Here is a 21,065-nt window from a genome sequence, read left to right as displayed (position 1 = left end):
GAACAAAACGACACAGACGAGGCACACAAACAACGAAAAGCTATTTCAGCGTCATATTGTTTTTATTTTACCAGGTAAGGACAACTGAAGGGACATGGCCCCAAATGATAGCTCATTGAGGTGGCTTATGGTGACGTGGAAATTCATAGCAGCCAGATAATCTGAATGTGGAGGGGAAAAAAACCGGAGGACCCAGAAAAAAATATACGCGACCACAGGGAGAGAGACGCAAACTAAAAATATACATTCTAGATTTGAAGCTTTCGTGACTGCAAGGATTCATACTCTTAGGTTTTTTCGGTAAAGTCACGTAGGTAAAAAATTTAAATTAATAAAAGTAAAATAAAACAAATTAAAAAATTCACGACGTTTCGGAAGCAACACGAGCCTCCGTCTTCAGGTGGAACCGTCACAGCCACGACAGCTGTATCAAGTAAATTTTACTTGAGGCTTGTGTTGCTTCCGAAACGTCGTGAATTTTTTCATTTGTTTTATTTTACTTTTATTAATGTAATTTTTTTTACCTACGTGACTTTACCCAAAAAACCTAAGAGTATAAAAATATACAGGCATCACGGTCGGGATCGAACCCACGATCACCTGTATACCAGGCGAGGTAGGTAACATCTCCTAGCCACCGCGGTATAATTATGAGTGAGTCGGTAAAGAACGGGATTGAATATAATTGTGGCCGTGACTCGCGACAGTTTATCGAATCGCATTGGGGGAAGGAGGAGGGAGGGGTATAGCTCGAAAGTTATTGCCCTGACAAGTAACGGCATCACCTGTAGGGGTGACACGGCACACGCGGACACACACAAAAAACACAAACCGGCGTGGTGATTTAACGATGCCGCCACGTGCACACACACACATGAATTTCGGATGTGGGTAAAATGCAAATCGCTCATTTGAGAGACAATGCTGGGCTCATTCAGAATTGAACACGGGCAAAAGCATTGCAGTTGTAGGCTTGTGGGCTCTTGATCATGATGACTGAGAGTTCAAATGATGGTCACGGTGCAATTTCGCCCCGACGTCTCGAAGTGCTAATATATCTGCATATGAGAAATTTTTATGGTAGCCAGACCAATTTTTCCTTGTATACCGTTCTCATATAGATTGCTGCGGCGGGATGCATGCATGTAATCCTAATGGTCCGAGGCTTCCAGAAAATGTCAGGCAATCATTATTTAGCCAGGTAGAGAATCCCTTGAGATGCATTACATTTCGTTGTTTTTTCTTTGCAAGTGGAGAGCTGAGGTTACCGTGGTTACACGGCGACATTTCTTTTCACGAGATGGCGTTCTGCTCAATTTTCAATAATAACAATAACATCAATGGCCAATGCCAATTGCATGCCCAGGAAATCCTCGCTGCGTCTCACAACTACTTCGCCAGCGCGGCCTTGATAACGTCTGGACGTTGGGCCCAATTCCCTTCGGCGATTGTTTGGGTTTCACTTTGGCGGAAAAATCAGAATATTTATTTATACCGAAGGAGGGATTCGATGGGCTGTGAAGCTATTCTGTTTCCAGTGATGTCCAATAGGGGCAAGGGGAGTCTGATCGTTACAACAACAAACTCGAGAACACGGCGATGAACATACGAGTGGGTGCACCCTCATCTTCTAGGCTTAACTTGCCTCGACAACACCTGGAAATCGCTGGGTGGCGATGCTAACGGTGGTGGTCACCGCCGACTCAGTCTCAAATGAGTACCTGGTGTGGTGTGTAAGCATCGCCACTGGGGAGACAAAGGCGGTTGGGCGTGGTGCTGGCCACCCACCCCCTCGTGTGCCGTGGCGGCCTTCATAGGTGCTACACTCGCTCACCGCCATTGGCCCAACAGTCTATTGAGGCTACACGGGGGATCTTTATCCTTGGTGGTCACCCAGCCATGTACCAAGCATTAACAAGGCTCAACGCTGCTTGAGCGTCCGATTAATTATCTGTCGAGATAGAGCGGACGCATTCCGCGGCGACATGGCAGTACGCGGAAAACGTCCGACTGTGTTATATAAGCCCAGCAAAACGGACGTCTTGTATTTCCCTATGTACGTATGTTGAACTTCTTTCGCTACGTACGTAGCCAACCGTTCTAATCCGAGATGCGACAGAAAGACAACAAAATGAATACAAAACAAGCAGTTCTAAAGAAATTAGCTTTCAATCTAGATGATTTAAAAGTTGCATAACTCCAGTGGCTCCCTAAGATGTGCGTGCCAGCGTTGTTACTCGGGCCAGCCGGCGACGGTGTCTTCACCGTGCGCACAACGTTCGGAAAACGGAATTGCCAATGAGCGGAGGCATGTTTCTGCTCCAATGATGGGAGGGGGGGGGGGGGTGTGGGAGATGAGGGGGGGGGCAGTCTGCCTGACTGCCCCCTTCCCCCCCTCTCTCTCTCTGTCGGTTATTTGTCTTGATTAACTGCTCGCCCGGAAAATGCATCTCGGGCCACTGGCTGATGTATCACGCACCCCCACGGTGACGCTCGCACGCGGCGCGTTCACGCAGTCATCCATTAGGGCCGGCCGCAAGACAGAAGACGTGCGGTCGCCATCACCCTCCCACCACCACCACCACTCCTGCCTGTCCCCTCGAAACTTCCGTCTCGTTTCTCGTACACAGCCCGCTTATATATTGCTCATTATAATTCAAGTTCACTGCTGGATGAAGGCGTCCCAAGTGCTGTGTCGGCGGGGGTTGGCGGGAGGGTTGTGTTGCCACACTTCACCACGGTTTGCTCGGTGCGGATTTGGTGAAAGGAGGGAAAAATGTCATCCAGATATATGAGATACATATGGTTCAGATATAACACTCGCCATTGCCGGATATTGGACTCGGGGTTCCGGATTGAATAGTGTATTGCCTAACTAGTGGGCTGGTGAACGGAGTGTGCCCAAGTGCTGGATGAGATAAACACTTTCCTGCGGAGGGAGCTGGTAGGAACGTGGGTTGCTCGGTCAATGGCCAGGGTCAACGGCGGCGTGGTGTATTCCGCAAATATGCCCGATTGTGAGGGCGGGCACAAGCCGGCGTGAGTAGATTAAACGTTGAGTTTTATAAGGGCACCACGGGGTGACCAGCCCCTCCCCACCCAGCCCCACCCCTCCCACCCCCCACCCAGCCCCACCCCACCCTCCCCACCCAGCCCCCCCCACCCAGCCCCTCCCAACCCTCCCCACCCAGCCCCTCCACACCCTCCCCTCCCCACCCAGCCCCACCCTCCCCACCCAGCCCCTCCCCACCCAGCCCCTCCCTGCACGACGGACACAATAATCCTCTGTGGGCTGGTGTAACCAGGAGGTTCCTACCAGTATCACCTTGTCATTGATGTTCATAACACAATGCGCGAACAACCACGATGCCAGCATCCACCCCCCGGTAATAATTCCCTTCATTTACCCAGGACCGCCTCAGCGACTCTCACGTCGTTTGGGGCCGTCCATAAATGACGTCACGCACCTAGGGGGGGGGGGTCAGATATTTGTGACGATGTGTGACGAGGGAGGGGGGGTTGAGAAATGCGAAACTTTAAATAAATATAGAATTGTTATAACAACACTAATTTTAATTAATTTTCATTATTAACTCTTAAACATTTTGATTCTAACAATTCTACCAGGGCTTTTCATTCTGTGGAATGAATATATGATTGTTATAATTGTACTCTACATTTTGCTTCGTTCTACAATAAAGTTTCAAGAATTTTTAATAGTTATAATTACTTTTAATATTTTATGATTATAAGATAATTTCAATATAATATTCTGAACATCTGCAGTTTTAGTTAGACGTTGAATATTTTCAAGTGAATGTTATGCTAAATTTCAGCTTTCCAACGCCTCCTTTTTAATAAATGTTTTCTCCTACAACATCAGAGTGCAGCGCCACATTAAATACGCACTGCAATGACAATACTTTAAAGCGACTTGAAGCATGTTTTATTTTCAAAATGGAAATATGTTTTTTTTGGGGGGGGGGAGGGGCAGAGCTTTGTGACGTAATATTTGAGGGGGGGTCTGACTTTTTGTGACGCCGTGTGACGAGGGGGGGGGGGTCAAAAATCGTCCAAAATCGCGTGACGTCATTTATGGACGGCCCTTTAGGCCAATTCCTTGAGTGAGTGGTTGGCACGTGAGTGGACACCCGGGGTATGCCCATATAAAACTCACACAGACAACGGGATATCTATCAAAGCTCCGCACAGATGGAGACATCATACTGGTAGGAACCTCCTGGTTACACCAGCCCACAGGGGATTATTGTGTCCGTCGTGCAGGGAGGGGCTGGGTGGGGAGGGATGGGCTGGGTGGGGAGGGGAGGGGCTGGGTGGGGAGGGGCTGGGTGGGGAGGGTAGGGAGGGGCTGCGTGGGGAAGGTGGGGCTGGGTGGGGAGGGTGGGGAGGGGCTGGGTGGGGAGGGTGGGGCTGGGTGGGGGGTGGGAGGGGTGGGGCTTGGTGGGGAGGGGCTGGTCACCCCGTGGTGCCCTTATAAAACTCAACGTTTAACCTACTCACGCCGGCTTGTGCCCGCCCTCACAGTCGGGCATATTTGCGGAATACACCACGCCGCCGTTGACCCTGGCCATTGACCGAGCAACTCAACGTTCCTACCAGCGCCTTCCGCAGGAATGGGTGAAATTGCCGTCTACCGGCAACTTCGCAGTCCAACACCTGGCGATGTTCCAGCAGTCTCCGCTTAGCTGATCTTGCGAGAGAAGCGCTGCGTTCAGGGTGATGTTGGTCATAGTCCACGATTACCCTCGAGTGTGATCTTTCGAAGTATTTGCAGATTCTCACACGAAAAAAAGTGCGCGCAGTACTTTTGTTTAAATTGTTGTTGCTGTTGCGGGATCCACATTTCGGCAGAAGTCCTTGAGCATCGAATTGGAGCATTGATTAGATTCCCAAGGAGAACAGGAGTCGTGTGCACTTGTGTGGGACTGGCTCGAGCGCTGTCCATTACGCTTAGCAGCGCAATGTTTCATTTTTTAAGGCTCGATTTTAAGGTTCGACTTCAGTGCCAAGCAAACAAAGCAAGCGCACACACGTGTTTATTTATCGTATGCCGGGTGGGTAATTGGCCTCAATGGTCAAGTAAGCACCGCTTTGAACTTGGCGGCGCGAGTTCGATGCCCGGCTCACGGCTAACACCGATGGCGCGTGGTAGACATTTGAACCGTAATGAAACAAGCCCCATGACTGCCTGCTGAATAACATTGGCAAGGAGGCCTTCAATCAGCTGCTGAGAGTGCGTCCAGGGTTGCCACCTGTCCGGATTTGACGCAGACGGTCTGGGAATTGGCATCTGTTGTGGCCGGGTAGCGGGGACGTTGTTCGTGCAGCGGTAATGCAATAAAGTTGAACAATAAAGTTGAACTTCATTTCAGTATTGAACTTTATTGCAGCATCACTGCACAGTTTTGATCATTAATAGACCCAGTTGACCCAGTTGCTGAGATCAATGTCCAGCTTTGGTTTTATGCTAGACAAGGTGGCAATCCTAGGTGATAGTTCCATGTGTGTGTGTGTGTGCGGAGCGATAGTGTAGCGGTTAGCGCACTGCACTATGAACCTGGCGACCCGGGTTCGATTCCCGCTCACGGCCAACACCGGTGACGATTATCTGAACCGGTCCTGGGCCTCCCCTAGGTCGACTCAGCCTCAAATGAGTACCTGGTGCGGTGTGTAAACATCGCCGCTAGGGAAACAAAGGCGGTCGGGCGTGGTGCTGTACCGTCCCGGCCTTCATAGGTGCTCGCTAACAGCACTTGCCCCTACAGTCTGCTAAGGCTATATGGGGGATCTTTAGAGCAGATTTTCACCTTCCCGCGAGCGTCTTATAATTCGGACAATATGGCAACATGTTGCAGACAGCACGCATGTAAACCGCAGACGCATTTGCAAGCTCCCGAGCGCCAATAAAGGTTTACTCATCCGCGTAGTGTTGTGCGAAAGCGATTACCATTACGTGCAGCAATGCAGCTTGGGCTCGTCTGATGAGCTTCACAGGGAAACTTGCTCGCACGGCTGGGTTCTTCAATCTGCAATTTGCTAACCCTTTACGCTGTCGACGATCGGTTGTCCGCCGGTGTCAGTTTCACACAACAATCTCCATTGTCATCATCGGCCACGGGTTGATCCACTGCTAAAATGAAGACCTCCACCACGGTGGCTCGGAGATATTAACTACCTCGCCTGGTATACAGGAGGTCGTGGGTTCGATCCCGACCCTGACGCCTGCTGCTGTATGTTTGGAGTTTGCGTGTCTCTCTCACATCATCATCACGGTGGCTAGGAGATGTTGACTACCTCGCCTGGCGTACAGGAGGTCGTGGGTTCGATCCCGACAAGGACGAATGCCTCTATATTTGGGGTTTGCGTGTCTCTCTCTCCCCGTGGTCGCGTAGGTTTTTTCTTCGAGTCCGCCGGTTTTTCCATCAACTTTTTAGAATCAACATCGCGCGTTCAGAGTATTGTGGCTATTACATTTCCACGTGATAAGCCATTTCGTAGAACTATCATACGCGGCCAGATCGCTTCTGACAAACATCGATAGAGCTAATCGGGCCTTTACCTGGTAAAATAAAATTTAAAAAAAGGTTTCGTTTAGTTTACGCTGCCACCAACACGTCACGCGATGTCTAAGCAATCATCCGCTCAGGAGCACCTGCACACGAATTTTATTTGGTCACTCCATCTCCTCGGTGGCTGGGACTTTCGGATAGGTTCTCGTCCTTAGCTGCCACCGCTGTTACAGGTTCCTCTCGCTTCATGCGGCGGCCGTAGTCGATGCCTCCCAAAAAAAAGTTCGCGCAAAGCGAAACTGCACGAGGAGACGGCTGCCTGCCGATCAGCGCCCACAGTACACACAGTGCACAAACATAGCACACATCGTACACACACACAGTACACATCGTACACACGCAGTGCACATCGTACACACACAGTGCACATCGTACACAAACACAGTACACACAATACACACAGTAAACACAGTACACATCGTACACAAACACAGTACACACAGCACACATCGTACACAAACACAGTGCACATCGTACACAAACACAGTACACACAGTACACACAGTACACAAACACAGTACACATCGTACACAAACACAGTACACACAGTACACACAGTACACAAACACAGTACACATCGTACACAAACACAGTACACACAGTACACAAACACAGTACACATCGTACACAAACACAGTACACACAGTACACAAACACAGTACACATCGTACACAAACACAGTACACATCGTACACAAACACAGTACACACAGTACACAAACACAGTACACATCGTACACAAACACAGTACACACAGTACACAAACACAGTACACATCGTACACAAACACAGTACACACAGTACACAAACACAGTACACATCGTACACACACACAGTACACACAGTACACAAACCCAGTACACATCGTACACAAACACAGTACACACAGTACACAAACACAGCACACATCGTACACACACAGTACATACAGTACACAAACACAGTACACAAAGTACACAAACACAATACGCATCGTACACAAACACAGTACACACAGTACACAAACACAGTAAACACAGTACACACAGTACACAAACACAATACACAGAGTACACAAGCAGAGTCCACATAGTGCACAATGTTGCTCCACGTCTGGTCACACATGATTGAATTCAAACCGCATACAGGACGGCGAGCGAACTTTAGGTTATAAATGTTCGCCGCACGTACGCGCCGATTCGCGCAAATCGAACCCGGCGAGCGAAAGCTGCGTCATTGTTGACCATTGCTTCGGGCGTCACGCCCTCACTCTGCTCGCAAAGACTGTACTCTGTGCATGTACTCCTAGTAATTGTCATCAGTGTCATCCTCGTTCCGTCTCTCAAATGCTACCACCCCTTACAATTTGCGCTCAAAGCCAGCGTCTTGAATGCTCTCTCTCGCGAAGTTGGCGGTGTACAGAACGAGAAATAAGATGCTGGAAGGTGACACTGACGGCTGCTCTGCGCTTCCAGTGTTCAGGGGGCCTGCTCAAGGCGTGGCTCCGGCTGGAGCACGCCATGTACTACACACATGGCGGTGATGTGCGCGTCTTCTTCGAACGCTGGGGAGCCGGAAAAGCCCATCTCTGTACCAGCGTGGACGGAACCCTCGTGTTCACCTTCTGCAGCGCTCGCTCGTCACCGTGGCGTGCGCGATGACCACCACCACCACAACCACGTGGCTTTTCTTTCGTGTTGTGCGCGGTGCTTTTTAGCGCCACAACGCGTGTATTTGTAGCGTTTATTTTCATTTGTTTGCTGGTGACCTTGTGTGTTTCATATAGAAATCGCCTCCGGTGCTTTTTCTGCTGACGGCAATAAAAGTTGTTTAAAAGTCAAAACAAGCCTCACTCACTTTCTCACCCTCTGCTCTTGCAAACGCGACCACGGGTGCGTATCCCTCGCGATGTTTGTCCTCTGCGTGAAATCGCACTCAACGCGCTCCGTTCTACAAAGACGCGTGCGATGCACGACGGCGGTGGGGGGGAAGAGGGGGGGGCCTTCGTCGTCGTAATGAAATAAAAATATAAATATCCTCACGCCCCCCACCCCGTATATCGCGTTTCACGGACTGCTGTGGCAAGTTGCTGCTCGTGACGACCTATAAAAGCCGTCACAGTGCACACGTGGGGCTCGTGTTTTACTCACGTGGCGATACGAACCCGACTCGCAGCCGAAGCCGGTGACGAACACATATATGTCTGAGCCGGTCCTGGGCCTCCGCCTAGGTCGACTCGGCCCTAAACGAGTACCCGGTGCGGTGTTGTAATCTGGTGAGACAAAGGCGGGCGGCCGTTTGGTAATTGTCCATAAATGACGTCACGCGATTTTGGACGATTATTTACCCCCCCCCCTCCTAGTCACACGGCGTCATAAAAAGTCAGACCTCCCCTTCAAATATGACGTCACAAAGCCCTGCCCTCCCCCCCCAAAAAAAACTTTAAAACATGCTTCAAATCGCTTTAAACTATTGTCATTGCAGTGCGTATTTAATGTGGCGCTGCACTTTGATGTTGTAGAAGAAAACATTTATTAAAAAGTCAATCTAATTAAGTTGAACGTGTTGTCTATATTTATTTAAAGTTGTGCATTTTGATGTGTCGTCACATTTCTCACCCCCCCCCCCCCTTGTCACAAATCGTCACAAATGTCTGACCCCCCCCCCCCCCCAATAGGTGCTTGACGTCATTTATGGACGCCCCCTTAGTCGTGCGTCTCGTGCTGACCGTACATAGTTGCTCGCTTTACAGCAGCTCGCTCCCCAGAGTCTATTAAATTATTTGCAAAGGGCATCGTTGCATTTGTGAAAACTCGTTTCTTTAGAACGGCCTTTTGTGTTGAGTGTTGTTGTCCTTCGCCCGGATCTCCGAGTAGCACGGTTGGCTACGTACGGCGCGAAAGAAGTTCAACAGATATATCGATAATAGGCAGACACAATGATCCCCCGTATGGCCTTAATAGACTGCTGGGGCAAGTGCTGTTAGCGAGCACCTACGAAGGCCGGAAGGGCACACGAGGGGGTGGGTGGCCAGCACCACGCCCGGCCGCCTTTGTCTCCCCAGTGGCGATGTTTACTGCACACCGCACCCGGTACTCATTTGAGACTCAGTCGACCTCGGACCGGTTCAGATGATAATCGGTGATGTTGCCTATTAATCGAACTCGGGACGCCGGGTTCGTAGCTGCTATTTAAAAAAACGCTTTAGATGCTGGATCTAATTACCAGCGAAACGTCGTACTCAAAAAATGTAAATGATGTTTAATCACTCAACACACCGGTGGGCTAAAGTAGTGAACTATTTGTCTTTTGTAAACGTGATACATTTTTTACTGTTTGGCTGTGGTTGGTGGTGGAGGGTTACGACACATTTATAAATAACGCGATCTAACCCAAAAACGTTTATTATGAATAATATTGGTTGCGAAAGCCGACATGTTAAACCGCTTTAGAGTGTTTGGCTGCTGTACATTTCCACGTGATAAGCGACTTCGTTGAGCTATCATTTGTGGCCAGGTCACTTCTGCGAAAGAGCTACATAGCTCAGTGGGCCTTACCTGGCAATTGCGTCGTCACAGTTTAGTCACCGCGCGCTAACCGGTGCGCCACCGCTCGCCATACATATCCACCACACACACATGCACGCGCACACACACGCACGCACACGCACACACACACACGCACATACGTGCACACACACACGCATACACACGCACACACACACGCACACACACGCACAGACGCGCACGCACACGCACGCACACACGCACACACACACGCACAGACGCGCACACACACACACGCACAGACGCGCACACACACGCACGCACACACGCACGCACACACACGCACACACACACGCACACACACACATGCACACACATACACACACGCACACACACGCACACACACACACGCGCACGCGCGCGGCATACTACAGTGGTGCACTTTTAATTCCGCGGACGATTCATCACGGCAAAAAAAAAAAATAGCACCGCGTAAGCGCTTTTGTCCCGTTTGGCAAATTCGTGAAACATGAAAAGCGCTCGCAGGAAGGAAGAACTGTCTCGCCACCGCCGTCTCATCCGGGACACGCGGCGAATTCGACTCCACGCGCGCGCCGCTCCCTTCGCGAGGGCCGCGTCACGGTTCATCAGCTGTGCATCGGTGGATTCAAATGAATGCGGAAACTTGTGGGACTGAGCGCGATGATAATAATTCAAAAAAATAGAAATTCCGCTGCCTTTTGAACTAACTTGCCGGGAATAGAGTGCTGCTTGAGCGTCTTCGCAGTCGACAAAACACGATGATGCATCCTCTTTGGTTATTTCGGTAAAGTCACGGAGGTAAAGATTAAAATCAATTAAATCACGACGTTTCGGGCGCAACACAAGCGTCCTTCTTCCGGTGGGGACAACTTAGCGAAAGCGCACCGCTTAAGTGTGACATGCTTGTGTTGCGCCCGAAACGTCGTGATTTAATTTATTTTAATGTTTTACCTACGTGACTTTGCCGGAAAAAACTAAGAGTATGAATCCTTTCAAGTCACGAAAACTTCAAATCTAGAACGATGATGCATCCATATCAAAGCAGACTTTTAAAAGCTCAGCTGAAAAAAAGCATCACATACAGTATTTCCCTCGCTCTCGGCAGGTTCGCTTTGTGCGATTTCGCGTGCATGCGGCTGAGCTATTTACCTCCAAAGTTCACTATTTGCGGTTTGAATTCACTCGTGGGACACCTTTGTGCGTTATCCGCGCTTCTGCCTCGTGCGGTTTCGCTTCGTGTGGCGCCCTTGTTTTGGAACGCATCTACTCCGATTGATGCTCCTGCTGTTGTGGAGTGACTCATGCAGCCAGCTATGGCTGCAGGGTTTTGGTAGTACATGTTGTTTATGTCATTTATTGTGAAAATTCCGTTAGTTCCTATGATCACTATTTCATTGCTGTCATGGCTTTATTTTGGTGATTTCGAAAAGTGTATTGGTTTGACCATGTTTGTTTGTTGTAGTACGGAATAAGACTGATGGCCTTAATCTAAGTTGTCTTGTGGTTGTTGTTGTTTGACTTGCATCCCACTGGGATTTTTGTACGGTGTTTTTTCTGCAATATTTAGCTGTCTTTTCTTGGATTTTCTGTTTGCACTTAGTCACATATTCACTTTAAGATGTTTTCTTGTTCATGTTTTTCTTTGTTGCGGTTGCACCCGATTCAAGAGCCGAATGGCTCACAGGGCTATACCAACAAAATTAACTTGAACTTGAAACTTGAAAACTGGAAACTACCACGGCTAAACGCGCAGAGCGATGGAGACCTGCGTTAGCGTTTTAATTGCAAGCGCGGATGAGCTACCCACTGGGTGAAAGGACTTCCCGCTGGAACGAGACGGCGTGTTCTGCACGACGCGATTGTTGTAGCCAGAGAGTGGAGGAGGACACTTTTGCTTGGGTTCAAAAATCCGGACTCGAATAACATCACACCGGTAGAGTATTTTCCGTGCAATTCTTGTTGAAGCCCTCCCTCTCTCTACCCTCGGCTCGAGAGAGCGACTCTGTTTGGTAGATGATGCACATCATCCGTTGCACACCATTCTACTTTCATGTTCATTGTAACAGTAAACCGACGTCATTAGCAACAATATAGCAACAGCGTATAAAAATAGTGCATTTTATAACGCGCGCAAATTTGAGGACGTAACGGCCGCAACTCCTCTCTTGCTGTAAAAATTCAGTTAAACAATGTAGTCGGATTTCGCGACCAATATTATCCATAATAGATCGGGGGGGGGGGGGTGGTTTGGTGAGATCGCGTAAATATAAATGTGTCATTGAACCCGCCACCACCCGACACAGCCAATAAGTAAGTTTTGTCACGGTAAACAAAACATTCGAGTACTCGAATTGTAAATGCTTTGGGAGGTTGCTCTCCAACACACCGGTGTGCTGTACTAGTGTCTAATTGGCACGCTTTGTTTTACGTCGGGTGGTGGCGGGTTTAACGACACATTTATATTCATTCGATCTTATCCCACCCCCTTCCAGAAATAAATAAAACTCTATTATTTCTAGATTTGAAGCTTTCGTGACTGCAAGGATTCATACTCTTAGGTTTTTTCGGTAAAGTCACGTAGTTAAAAAATAAAATTAAAATTAATAAAAGTAAGGCAACACAAGCTTCCGTCTTCAGATGGAACCGTCACAGCACGATTTCTGTATTAAGTGTAGGGCTGTTACAGAGAGCCCGTTATGCATGGCAGCCTATGGTAAACAAGCACAGTGGGCGGGGCTACGTCAGTGCACGGGCAGGTGCCCTCTACGACGTCCGCGCTTCGGACGTTACGATCCCCCGGGGCCCCACCCCTCAGGGAGGGGGGTGTATAAAAGGGGAATGTATCGGGAGGCTCGGGAGTGATGTTTAGCTAAAGAAGAGGAGGCGGAAGACGTCTGAGATAGAGCCCTGGACTCCCCCTGGTACGCCGTCCTTATCAGGACCGCGCAGGCTCGAGCCAGTGGCGTGGTACCAGAGCCAGAGCCAGTGCTGGTCTGGACTCTGGGTACCGGGCCCGACTGACCAGTGTCGGGCCAAGATAGCCTCCCCTAGCCCATTAGTGGAGGACTCAGAGGCAGGCTAAGGTTAGCCTAGAGGTGTGTCCTCAGATAGACGGGTGAGGGGGCCGATACCCCCTCAATTGTGTATGTCACAAAGTTGGTATTCAAATAAACAAGTGTGCCTCCAACTCCGGTGTCAACGAGTCGTAAGCGTTACTACATCTGGCGTCAGAAGTGAAACAAAGTACGAACATGGATACACGCCGGACGACTCGAGTCGGAGTACCAGGGGCGGAGGACACCGCTGCAGTTGGAGAGCCCGAGACGGCTGAAGATGCCATCGAGCAGCCGGGGCTGGGTGCATCCACGCCACAGCAGCTGGAGGAAGGGGAGCCGTCGACGGAGGGGCTGAGGCAGGCGCACGCGAAGCTGGCCGAGCTGCTGTACGCCGCAGCCGCCATGCTCGATAACATCACACGGCTGGGGGCTGCGGGACCGCCACGAGGCGACAGCAGCCAACGACCACAGCGCCTTCCCGCCATTTCAACGGAGCAACATTTTGAAACTCCCGCCATCGCCGCAGCTGCTGTTGAGGGCGTGGCCGCTCTAAGCATCGCGTCCAACGGCGGGAGTACAGTACCTGCCGCGTCACCACGGGTGCGACCGGCGATGCCATCGCTGCTTCGGGCCGACGCTGAGTCGAGTGAGGGAGACGAGGGAGCGCGATCGTCCTCTGCAGCCGCTGCCTTACATCAGCGACTGCCGCCGCTCAAAGAATTTGTGGGCGAGGAGGGCGACTGGGGCGGCTTCCAGCGGCGCTTCCTCGCTCACCAGGAGATGGCACAGTGGACAGACGCCGAGGCTCTCCGAGCACTGCCAGCACTCCTCGACAGCGACGCCCTCGCCACACTAACATCGGCAACGAAGGAGAGGCGTTCCACGCTGCGGAAGGCGATGCAAGTGCTGTCCGCTGTGTATGGGCCACCATCGGACTGTCGTCAACTCTTTTACGATCGCCAGCGGGGGACGAAGGAGTCGCCCCTGGCGTACCGTACAAGCCTCCTGGCGCTGGCAAAGGAAGCCTTTCCACGAATGGACGACGAGGGGATCGACGCCATGGTGACAGAAAAGATACTTTTGCTGGCGGACGACTTAGACATCGTCATTGTCGCACAGGACGATGCAGAAATGTGCTCCCTCCAAGCGGCCCGTCTCCTCCACGCAAACCTGTCCTCTCAACGACGGAAGGCCAGCAAGGCGGCGAGCGGGCGCGCCGTCGCTGCGGCCACCCTCCCGGCGGAAGAGGTTTGCGCCATCAACCATCGACGGCAGCACGGAGCGGGAGCGCGGGAGGACCGGGCCGGTTCAAGCCGTCTACAACATCCATCGTCGCCACCAGCGCTTCCACGCTGTTATAACTGCGGCATCCGGGGCCACGTCGCCTCGGGGTGCCGCTCTCCTCGGCAGCGCGGGACGACACCTCAACGGGACGCCGGCCCTCGTCACAAGCTCCACCATCATAATCCGGCGAGTCGCGGCACCCCTCATGTTTGGCCCACGCACACGCCCGTCACACACTCGAACACCGCAGCGAAGGGGGGGCCAATATCGCGTACCATGGCACCAACACGCACCGCTCTGGGTACTCACATTGAACCCAGCCAGTGGTCCGTGTTGGCCCATCGGGTTGTAGCCGCGTCGTCGGGGTCGTCGGCCGTTGTGGGTCACATCGATGGGGTCGAGGTGCACATCCTGGTCGATACAGGGGCATCGGCGACCATTATTTCGGAGTTGATTTATAACATTCTCCCTGCCCAGAGCCGTCCTTTGATGCCTGTTAATGTACCATTCTTTGCTGCTAACGGGGGTTCACTTGGCATCATCGGACAAATTCGAGCCCAGATTTGTGTCGGGGATATTAAATTATCTGGGCCGATTTTTGTTTCCTCCTCGCTGGCGGTTCCGTGCCTGCTGGGGACGGACTTCCTGGCCAAAATGCCGATTAGGATATTAATCGACCAGGGATGCATTGAGCTCCCATCGGGCCGACGCATGGCGTTTCTGCCATCCCCCGCTACGAGCCGGACGGCGTGCGCGACGGTGCCGGCGTTCGTAGATAGAACGGTGCGCGTTCCTCCGGGGGCGCAAATGTTGATCCCCTTGAAACTTCGGCGGCCCTTCGCTAAGGGCATTGGGGCTCAAGGGGTTCTGTTGGGACCGTCTAGGGCCGGGGTCAGTGGACCTAATTTACTCCCGGCCCAGACCATAGTGAGAGGGGAAGGAGAACCCTTCATCGCGGTCCTCAATGTGGGCTCGCAGACGGTCGTGGTCCCACAGGGGACCGTGCTTGCTCACGCAACGCCGGTGCCCTGTGAGGAACCCGTCGCGAGTCATGTCGGCGCTGTCCCTGCACCGCGGCCACATTCGGACAGCGATGAAGGGTGGCTCGAGGCGCTTTGCGCGGGATCGACGGACCTCTCAAATTTAGAGCGCCAACGTCTTAAGACACTACTGCGGGAATTTTCCGACGTTTTCAGTCGGGATAAATACGATTTGGGCTGCACTCATCTGCTGCGTCACCACATTGATACGGGTGACAGCACGCCAATACGCCAGAATCCTTTTCGGTTGAGTCCCGCCGAAAAGGACCATGTCAAATCGGCTGTTGATGACATGCTAGCCGCCGACATCATTTCTCCCTCCAACAGCCCTTGGGGAGCGCCGATCGTCCTGGTTAAGAAGCAGGACGGTTCGTTGCGGTTTTGCGTTGACTTTCGGCGCCTTAATAAAATGACGGTTGCCGACGCATACCCGCTCCCACGGATGGACGAATCGCTTGACGCCTTGGCGGGAGCGCGATTCTTCTCCACATTGGACTTACTTTCGGGATTCTGGCAGCTTCCTCTGGACGATGATTCAAAGCCTAAAACTGCTTTCCGTACTCCGCACGGCCTGTTTCAATTCAACCGGTTGCCGATGGGCTTACACTCAGCGCCGGCAACTTTCCAGCGGTTGATGGAATTGGTTTTGGCTGGTTTGCAATGGGAGTCGTGCCTGATTTATTTGGATGACGTCATTGTCTTTGGCAAAACTTTTGATGAACATCTCCAGAGGTTGCGGGCGGTTTTCCTAAAGATGCGGGCTGCTAATTTGAAATTTAAGCCCCAAAAATGCCATTTGTTACGCCAGTCGGTGCGTTATTTGGGGCACATCGTGGGGCGCTCAGGTATTTCTACCGATCCCGCCAAAACGCAGTGCGTAAGCTCCTGGCCGACTCCCACCTCAGTGGGAGAGGTTAGGAGTTTTATTGGGTTTGCGTCGTATTATAGACGCTTCGTCGCTAATTTTGCGACTATCGCCAAACCCCTACATGCTTTGACATCTAAAGGGGTTCGGTTCTGCTGGGGTCAGGAGGAGGAAGCTGCTTTTTGCTCCCTTCGGGACGCTTTGGTAAACGCTCCTCCCCTGATTTACCCTGATTTTTCAAAACCGTTCTTGCTCGACACCGATGCGAGCAACACGGGTATTGGGGGCGTGCTCTCCCAGGTGGTTGACGGCGTGGAACGTGTGGTTGCGTACGGCAGTCGGGTGTTGTCTCCAGCGGAGCAACGGTATTGTGTCACCCGTAGGGAACTGTTGGCAATTGTCCATTTCGTCCAACAGTATCGCCCATATCTGTACGGTCGGCATTTCACCGTCCGCACAGATCATGCGGCACTGCAGTACGCCCTGAGGGTTCAACAGCCATCGGGACAATTGTCCCGATGGTTGGAGGTCCTCCAGGATTACGATTTCCAAACCACATACCGTAAGGGCGTTCGCCACACCAACGCGGACGCTCTGTCACGCTTGCCAACCACCTCCGAGTGTGCATGCCTCCTGGGGTCTGGACGTTGCAGGCCTCCAGGGGACACATCGGTACCTGTCTTGGCGGCCGCCAACGACGCAATGGTTCCTAATTCGATCGAACAACAGGGCAAAGATTCCCTGTTGGGGTTGCCCGTCATTGAATGGGGGCGCCTCCAGATGGAGGATGTCTCCCTCCTCGGGTGGCGACGTCGCGTTGGCGGTGCGGCGGGGGGAAAAAGAGGTGCTTCCGACGCATGGGAAATGTGCCAAGGTCTGCTAATGCATTGGGACGGGAAGTCACGTCGACATCGGCTGGTTGTCCCTACTGGGTTGCGGGGTAGGGTGGTATGGGCCGCTCATGAGCGCCTCCTACACCTGGGGACCCAAAAGATTCTCGCCTTGCTGCAACTTGATTTTTACTGGCCTGGCATGACGAGGGATGTTGGGGATTTGTTGGGATCGTGCCCTCAATGTGCACAACGCAAACCGCCGGCACGGGAGTCTAACCCGCCCTTGCAATCGATCAAAGTGTCCAGGATAAACGAGCTGGTCGCTCTGGACATTTTGGGACCATTCCCCGCCACCCCCAGAGGGAATAGATATTTGTTGACGGGTGTCGAGTATTTTACACGCTGGCCTATGGCCTGGCCTCTGGTCAACCAGTCGGCAGCAGCCATCGTGGAGGCCTTTGTTCAGGGTTATGTCCTGGACAAAGGTGCTCCGGAGAGGCTGCTGACCGACCAGGGCAGAACTTTTTCCGGTAAACTACTCAGACAAGTCTGCGATCTCCTGGGCACAAAGAAAATTCGGACCTCCCCTTATCACCCACAAACTGACGGGATGGTCGAACGTTTGCATCGCACCATCTCGTCCATGTTATCACAACAAGTTTCGGACTCGCAAACGGATTGGGACCTACAAATTCAGGGGGTCTTGGCGGCGTACCGGATGGCACCCCATGCGGCTACGGGGTTTTCTCCCTTTTACCTCATGTACGGCCGAGAACCAGACCCGCCTGTTCGTGCCCAGTTGCGGATCCCTGTGCCGCAGGGAAAAACTAATCTGGCTGACCACGTTAAATTTAATCTGGACAAATTGACCGAGGCACGGGATGCTGCAATGCAAAACTCTGACCTCCGTCAGAAGGCAAATGAGCGCCTCAGATTGAGTCGAGCGCACATGCTGCAGTGGAAGCCGGGGGACAAGGCATGGTTGCACTGCCCCCAGGTGCCACTGGCAACCTCCTCTAAACTGGTGCGGCCGTGGCGGGGCCCTGTGGAAGTGGTGGAGGTGTTACGTCCGCAGTGCGTGCGCATCAAGTGGGGGAAGCGGCGATGGTTCGTGCACCCCTCCAGATTAAAACCCTTCGCTGCGGTACACAACCCCACTTCACACGCGCGTGGCCAAACATGTGGGGGGTCGGCCGACTTGCTGGGTCCGTCTCCGTCGCTCTCACCTAATGCCTTGCCGGCTGTGCCACCTTCAGGAGCATCAGGAGTGACGGGCTCACGCCCGATCACCCCTCCTGCGGATGCCGAGGGTCACGCGGAGTCAGAGGAATGCTCACCTCAAGACGGACAGTCGCCACCTGATGGTCCGCCACGCGGGGTTACCCCGTGTGAGGGGCCCGCTGCAAGGACGCGCGCTAAAATGCGCAAACTGTTGTGAGGCCGGAAAATGTGTACATAGCTGTTGTGTTTATTGGGTGTTGTGTGGATGGTGTGTTTCCCGCTCCTCGGATGTACATATGTTGGGTTCACCGTTTGTTGTGTGTGCGGGGTGGGTTCCCTGCTGGTTGTATATAAGCTGTTTTTTTTTACGGAATTCGTATTTATTCGGGGGGGTGCGACGGGTTGTTTCTCATTTTGTTGTTGTGTCTTGTTCTGGTTCCTGTTATGGTTCAAAAATAGTGAGGCACGCGTGAGGGGGTGAAGGCACCTTTATTGTCAAATTTTTGTATGTTGGCAGCCGGGACGGCTGCATGCTATGTGGGGGGGAGTGATGTAGGGCTGTTACAGAGAGCCCGTTATGCATGGCAGCCTATGGTAAACAAGCACAGTGGGCGGGGCTACGTCAGTGCACGGGCAGGTGCCCTCTACGACGTCCGCGCTTCGGACGTTACGATCCCCCGGGGCCCCACCCCTCAGGGAGGGGGGTGTATAAAAGGGGAATGTATCGGGAGGCTCGGGAGTGATGTTTAGCTAAAGAAGAGGAGGCGGAAGACGTCTGAGATAGAGCCCTGGACTCCCCCTGGTACGCCGTCCTTATCAGGACCGCGCAGGCTCGAGCCAGTGGCGTGGTACCAGAGCCAGAGCCAGTGCTGGTCTGGACTCTGGGTACCGGGCCCGACTGACCAGTGTCGGGCCAAGATAGCCTCCCCTAGCCCATTAGTGGAGGACTCAGAGGCAGGCTAAGGTTAGCCTAGAGGTGTGTCCTCAGATAGACGGGTGAGGGGGCCGATACCCCCTCAATTGTGTATGTCACAAAGTTGGTATTCAAATAAACAAGTGTGCCTCCAACTCCGGTGTCAACGAGTCGTAAGCGTTACTACATAAGTAAAGAGAAATTCTAAGAGACCCGACCTTGTATATATACTGGTTGAGGGGGGGGAGGAGCCAAGGTAGGCACCTGCATCGGAGTTTTGTATTATTACTAGCTTTACTACCCGGCTTCGCCCGGGACTTGGATTCTCGACGGCCGGCCGTCTTTGTCTCCCCAGTGGCGATGTTCACACCACGGTTACTCGTTCGAGGCTGAGTCGACCGAGGGGAGGCCCAGGACCGGTTCAAATGATCGTCACAGGTGGTGGTAGTAAGTGGGACTCGAACTCGGGTCGCCGAGTTCATAGCGCAGCGCACTAACCACTACACTACCGCTCGCCCCACACACGCGCCCCCCGTCCATAGGTACACATACACGCGCTCACCACTCACCCTCAACACTCCCCCTCACCACTCACCACTCACCCTCAACACTCACCCTCACCACTCACCCTCACCATTCACCCTCACCACTCTCCCTCACCACTCTCCCTCACCACTCATCCTCACCAATCACATCCTCACCAATCACCACTCACCACTCACCCTCAACACTCACCCTCACCACTCACCCTCACCACTCACCGTCACCACTCAACCTACCCTCACCACTCACTAATCACCACTCACAATCGCCACTCACAACCGCCCTCACCATTATATTTTTGCCCCAGTCAACGCCGGATATTTCCCATTCGTAGCAGTTTATATCAACTCTATAAGCAACTTATATTAAACAGGAAGAGCGATCATAAAGTAATTTACAACCTTCGATTAGTCCTTTGTGCGATTCAAAGAATCGATTCCTGGTATGTTGGGGGTTTACATTTTGAATGATAGAGTTTCATTTTCATAGTTTTTTTTTTACAGGAGTTTTTAATTACATTTTTACCTCGGTCAACGCCGGATATTTCCCGTTCGTAGCAGTTTATATCGACTTTAAGCAACTTATAGTAAACGGGAATCGTCCGAATGTAAAGGAATCTACAACCTTCGATTCCTTTGCGCGAATCAGATAATCGATTCTTGGCGCGTCGGGTTTAAAAGTAATTACACAGTTGTTTTTTCATTGGTATGTAATTTTTGAAAGTTTTCATAAGATTTTAAATGTATTTTCCCCCCGGGCAACGCTGGGTATATCGAGTTTATACGACAAATGCGTGCGCATATTTTTAACGGGAATTAAAAATGGCGTCCACCCGGCAGCGAATGCGTCGCTACCCGTTGCCAGGGGCAACCGCCGTCCAATGAAACTGCGCATGGTCCAGCGACACACAGACACACACACAGACAGACAGACAGATTTGCGATTTTATATATATAGATGGTCGCGAAAGCGTACGTGTTACAAATTGACTCACTTTACTTAATAACCAGGCTACAGTGTACATTATAGACTGGCAGTACACCCACCCAGATTAATAACCAGGCTACAGTCTACATTATAGACTGGCAGTACGCTCAGCCAGCTTAATGACTATTTGTAGAGTCAACATTAAAAGAATCGATTCTTGGCGCGTCGTGTTTAAAAGTAATTACACAGTTGTTTTTTCATAAAAAA

The sequence above is a fragment of the Lampetra fluviatilis genome, chromosome 5 (genome assembly GCF_964198595.1).
Source record: "Lampetra fluviatilis chromosome 5, kcLamFluv1.1, whole genome shotgun sequence".
In the NCBI taxonomy this organism is placed as follows: domain Eukaryota; kingdom Metazoa; phylum Chordata; class Hyperoartia; order Petromyzontiformes; family Petromyzontidae; genus Lampetra; species Lampetra fluviatilis.
This window is presented reverse-complemented; position numbering follows the sequence as displayed.